This window comes from Sus scrofa, chromosome 10 (genome assembly GCF_054392235.1).
Source record: "Sus scrofa isolate SSC_HxYL_T2T_F1_AM1 chromosome 10, Sscrofa_HxYL_maternal_Yorkshire_Landrace_v2.0, whole genome shotgun sequence".
Taxonomy (NCBI): Eukaryota; Metazoa; Chordata; class Mammalia; order Artiodactyla; family Suidae; genus Sus; species Sus scrofa.
In genome coordinates this window covers 50087919-50094075 of record NC_139392.1, presented here as the reverse complement: position 1 = coordinate 50094075, position 6157 = coordinate 50087919, and the positions used below count along the sequence as shown (strand labels likewise).

At 40.3% G+C, this 6157-nt stretch overlaps 1 protein-coding gene across 3 annotated transcripts in view; it reads right to left on the bottom strand.

Annotated features, from left to right (window-relative positions):
* LOC110258406 (protein FAM240B-like) overlaps positions 1-6157 on the bottom strand; it is a 134717-nt gene that overhangs the window by 96683 nt on the left and 31877 nt on the right. The window lies entirely within an intron of this gene.

The window sequence follows — 6157 nt, the reverse complement described above, 5'->3', positions numbered from 1 at the left end:
ACTCAGCAGTGACAGAGCCAGACAACAGTTGGTAACAGGTAGATCCTGCTGCTCATTGAGTCTATACAGAGCATTTTCTCTGACATAGTGCACAGTGACCATAAAAGTGGATGAAAAAAAATGACCGATATCACATTCTGATCCAAAGCAGCTCTCCTTTCTACAACTTTTGCAAGAATTGATTTTTTTAAGAGGCAAGCAGCTGAATATTATTCCATAACAATGATCTGTGCCACATGACCCAGCAATACAACTGATTGCATATACAAAGTATCTATTTCTCTATTTTTTCCCACTGTCCATCTAGTTCAATTAGTTTATCTAATAATAGAGTGTCTAAATTACTGCAGTATTTCAGACACCATTGCCTTATAAAAGAAATCACCCCCAAACTTAGTGGTTTAAAACATCAACATTTATTACTATTTCAGATGGTTCCAGTGGGTTTGGAATTTGATCAGTTCATTTGGGTACTTCAGGCTCAGCATGTCTGATGAGGCTGAAGTTAGAAATTTGTTAAGGTCTGAGTTCTCATCATGGAACAGTGGAAATGAGTCCAATTCATAAGGATGTGGGTTAGATCCCTGGCCTTGCTCAGGTGTTTCTGTAAGCTGTGGTGTAGGTCTCAGATGTGGCTCAAATCCCAAGTTGCTGTGGCTGTAGCATGGATCATCAGCTGCAGCTCCAATTGACCCCTAGTGTGGGAACTTCCGTAGGCTGCAGGTGTGGCCCAAATAAATAAATAAATAAATTGGGTGAGGCTGAAATAATCTAAAAAATTATTTATTCATACACCAGATGTATAGGCTGGAAAGCTTTGAATAGTGGAGACTGAAAAAGCTGTTGCTTCTTAATATAAGGGTGGGGGCACTAATAGAATAGAGCTACCATTTCCATGTTTGCTTAGAGGAAAGGCCATGTGAGGGCAAAGTGAGAAGGCAGCCATCTACAAGCAGGGAAGACAGGACCCACTAGAGCCCAACCCTGTTATCGCCACCTTGATCTTGGAGGTCCAGCCTCCAGAAATGTGAGAAAATAAATGTCTGTTGCTTAAGTTTCCCAGTCAGTAGTAGTTTGTTGTGGAAACCCTAGTTAATAATCTGACAATGATGATGACAATGATGATGGTGATGATGAAATGTAATCTGAGTTGGTGACAACAGAAGGATGAATGACTCACCAGATGTGATTCAGAACAATCATGGCTCTCCATCCAGTCATCAAAGGTGGATCATTTCCATATCCATAGATTTTGAAATAACAGATATTTTTGAATAAGAAATCTGGAATATCATCCAAAATAAGTGATGTAGTATTTCAACCTACCCTTCCTCTGAGAAATCTCAGAGCATTTACCAAAGGAACTGTGCTCTGTGCAAATGCAAATACTCAAATCATTCAGGAGATTCCATGAAGTATGTTCTAAGTTAACACTCACTCACAGGTGGCAGAATCCTCACTGGTTGTTGACCTGAAACAAAAAGAATGCTAGATATTTTTTTTTTTTTTTTTTTTGCACAAAGATGAGTGTATTTGGGATCAGCAAGAATTTCAATTTGAGGCCTAAAACCATGACCAACTATATGCAATCTCCATCAAGGCAAGAAAAGGAGAATGGTTTACAAAGGATAAAAGAGAGTTTGGAGAGTTAAGTAAATAAATAAAGAGCCCATGGCTCTTCACTGGCTGAACAACTTGCAAGGAAAGAAGTGTTTCTTATTCCTACTGGGCTCTGGTATGTTACAGGGCATAAAAGTTCTTCCTTCTGGTCTCCCAATTCCACTTAACTGAGTTTATGTTAATTAATTTTTTAAGAAAGGGAGAGAACATTGATATAGCACTCTCATAGTGGACCAGTTCTTCACATCTAGTAGACTATGTGTTTTCTTCAGAGGGCATCAATTTCCATCTTGGGTCCCAGATGCTTGAGTAAATTTATTGTTGTAAAGGACTGAGTAGAAATATTTGGAACAAACCTCCTTTTCCAAAATAGGAAAAAGCAGCACCATATACTTGTGCTACCAAAGAGTAAGTCCTGTCATATCCCCGCACAATTTACTCTTATGATTTAGGAATAAAATGGAGAGACAGGCTAAATCCATGTGGAAACTGGAAGCTTAAAATCCTGTATCATTCATCTTTTCTTTGTGTGATTTTTCTTTATATGAGAAAAAGCTGGAACACAGAGTCAAAAGATGTGTTTGATTACCATCTTTTAACATCTTTTCCCTATGGGGCAGGTCTCACTTGGAAAATGAGACTCACAAAAGTAATTATATAGATCAATTGGGTGAAGAAAACAATGCCTTTTGCCTGAATTACTCTGTAACAAGTGAGTACACCAGCAATTCCAGGTAGGGGAAAATAAAAGAGGTTGGGATTTAGGAAATAGTTAACTTTATTCTGTCAGCATCAGAATGTGCAGTTATGGAAATGTTCCTTTCCTTTCCTGTGTCTCAGTTTCTTTTGACGCAAAATAAAGGGAATGAAATCCTCTCATAACCCACTCAATTCCCAATGCCAAAAATTTTATTGCTATTTGTAGATCATATACTGAGCTCCATGTAGGTGAATTCTCAGAAAGTTCATTTATAATATGTTATAAAATAAAGGATTGATATCCTTCTTGTGGTGAATTGTGGCCAGCACTTTGCAGAGATTTCTGATTTTGAAGAACTTTTAAATTAGGAGGCTAAGAGCTTGGAACTGAAACAGCCTTTACTTCCACAACTTACTGGTTACAGCATCCTGGACAAGTGAAATAAATTATTCTAAGCCTCAGCTTTCATCTCTATGTATTGGAAATAATGTATTCATGTCATAAAATTATGTTGAGATGAAATTTGAAAAGGATTGCAAATAATAAGAGATCAGTGCATGATATTTCTTTGTACTAGCAAATTTAGGGCAGATTAGAAATGGACAGGGTGAGTAATAAGTAATTAACTGAACTAACAAAGTAAAGAAAATAACCATCTTATTCCAAATTCTCCTGAGAGAAGGGATAGGGAATTCTCAGAAGGAAAAGTTCACATCTTTCAAATTCCCAAGTGTTTGTGTTTGTGTGTGTGTGGTTTTTTTTTTTTTTTTTTTTTTTTTAGGGCTGCACTAGTGGCATATGGAAATTCCCAGGCTTAGGTTCCAATTGGAGATATAGATGCCAGCCTACACCACAACCACAGCAACACAGGATCCAAGCTTCATCTGGGACCTACACCACAGCTCATGGGAACACCATATCCTTGACCCACTGATCAAGGCCAGGGATTGAAACTGCATCTTCATGTTACTAGTCAGATTCCTTTCTGCTCTGTCACAATGGGAACTCCCCCAAGTGTTGGAAGATAGGGGAGAGAGAGATCTCGGTAATCCAGGAGGCCCATCCAGAAAAATGTAGCCTCAGTTAAAGGCACTCAAAGACAAACCACAACAGAGAACCAGGACAATAAACACCATGGCGATCCTTTTTCTTTCCTCCTCACCTTCCCTCTGATATTCAGCTAGTATATTCGGCCAGAAAGTAAGAGACCTTGTTGAAGAAGATCAACAAAGACAGCTGCTCAGTGTCTTGTGCAAAAAGTGAGAGATCTCAGTGGGTGAGAGGAGTATGTCTAATTAACATTCCAATGATGTATTCAATTTTCTGAAGTAAGAGAGTAAATGTACTTTTTGAAGATAGCAAGAAAAACAGAAAATGCAGGGGAAATGAGAGTCTTCCAATTGATTTGTTCGTTAAATTTCATTGAACACCCATATGCATCAGACACTGAAACAAATGCTGGCTATAAAGTAGTGAAGAAGATACAGACCTATGTCTCTTAGACGTATTAAAGTGGGTTTTAGATGGAGGAGGGGGGTGAATTCTTCTGTGTATCAACAGTGTGCTGAAGCAGAGCCAAAAGTTGTATGATTTTTTTTTAAATATTTGTGGAGGAGTTTTCAATATTTCTTATTGTCTAAGTAGCACCCAGGTTTATTACATGATGAGTTCCCATGCCTGGTTTCCCTCCCCAAAGGCACCAGAAGGTGCTGAAGAAGGATTTGAGCATTTCTTGTAAGCGGCAAAACCAGACAGCTTCAAAATTCACTCTTTTTATGAAATAGAAAAAAAAAAGTTGCCTACTTCTTCTCTTCTTGTACACAGTGGATGAAAATAGCTTCTATGATTAACATGCTTTAGATTTAACCATAAAACTTAAATATGTACTACACATCACCTTGCTTTTGAAAACACTGTCTTTACAGGTTAATTCCCCACTTCTGAAGTCATCATAGGCATTGAAATGAAAGAAGACAGGATGAATGTGACTGAATTCATTCTAATAGGACTCAGGGCTCTCAGTTGCAGAAAACTCTAATTAGTTATATTGTCACTGTTATGGGCAACCTGCTTACTGGGGTTACTGTCATCTGCACCCAGACTTTGGACTTTGTGGTGTATTTCCTCTTGGCCTTTTGTCTGTGATAGATGCCTGTGATTCCTCTTCCATGATCCAAAAGAAGCTAGTTGATTGGTTCTATTATTCAAAAGCTGTCTCCTTCAGTGAAACTTTTCTTTTTACCTAGCTGTATACTATGCCTGAGTATAAAATCACTTTGTTCTCAGAGAGCTTTATCACCTACTAGTTCTAGGATAATGTGGAATATGATATAGAAAGAATATACTTGCCAGCATGCTATTGGCACATAACTGATATACTTATCCAAATGTTATGAGAATTCTTATTTTGTAGGAACAAGTTCTCAGAGTTTATAAAAATTAATTATAGGCATTCCCATGATGGCTCAGTAGTAATGAACCCAACTAGTATCCTGGCCCAGAATTTAGTGACCTGGCTTCTTTTTTCCCTTTGGCAAATTTGCAGTCCCTGTCTTATATTCCTTTGTTATAAATTATGAATGTAATTACCCATTTTTCTCTTCTATTTGGATATTGTATGATTAAAATTAAATGACTGAAATTAATGCATTTTATAATCTCTAAGCATAATTGAAGAATAGAACTATTTTCATCATTATCATGTTAAGAACACAATTGGCACAATGAAGAACTACTTTAGACAAGTACTATAGAGGGGCAGAGCAAGATGGTGGAGGAGTGAAAGGTGCACTCACCTTCTCCCACAAACACATCAAAAAAAAAAAAAACACATCTGCTTGCACAGACTTCAGCTGAATGCTGGCAGAAGAGCTTAAACCTCCAAAAAGAGCAAGAAACTCTTGACATAACTGGGAGAAGAAAAGAAAAAAAAAAAGAAAGAAGGAATCAGGATGGCATTAGCATTTCAGAGAGGCAGCCTTGAAGGAGAAAAGGAAACCACACCCTGGGAAGCTACCTCACTGATGGAAAGATCGGCCAAGCCAGAGGGACCTCAAAGTCACCAAGAAAAGTTCAGCAGCAGGACTGAGAATAGCAACACAGAGCAAAAGCCACACAGATCATCTGAACCACCAGCCCAGACACTACAGTCTGATATGCTCATGGTGGGGGCTGGATGTTAAGCCTTAGACTCCAGAGGTCAGTCCCCAGGAGAGGACTGGGGTTGGTGGTGTGGGGACAGCCTGAGGGGCTAAGGAGCAGTGCACCAAGGGCAGGAGAGCAGTTCACCACAGGCTTGGGAGTGGAAAGCCACAGCAGAGGGAACTGGGGAAAAGGTCAGGACATGTAGGAGAGGCAAGGCACCATTGTTGGGGAGGCAGAGAGGAAGAGGACCAGACCCCCATAGGAAATTCCTTGAGCCAGAGCCTGTGTGTGTGCCTGTGGGCTCACAGAGGGTGGGGCAGTTCTGGCAGAGGCTGCAGGGGTCGAGGAGCTGCTTGCTAGTCTGCAGCAGACCAGACAGCTCTGGTTCAGGCCACCCATGGCACAAAGCCACTTGCTACTTGTGGCAGACCAGATGGCTCTGGTGTAGGAAGCCTGCATGTTGGGGCCACTTGCTAGTCTGTGGCCTACTGGGCACCTCTGGCACAGGCAGCCTTCAGCGTGAAGCCCTTCACTAGTCTTCAGGAGACCAGACAGCTCTGGCTCAGACTGTGCATGGCAAGAAGCCTCTTGCTCCTATATGAGGGATTGGGCATTTGTTCAAGCTACTGGTGGCCAGGCACCTCTACTGTGGGTTAAGGGCATCAGGGGGCAAAGTGTGACACAGTGCCCACC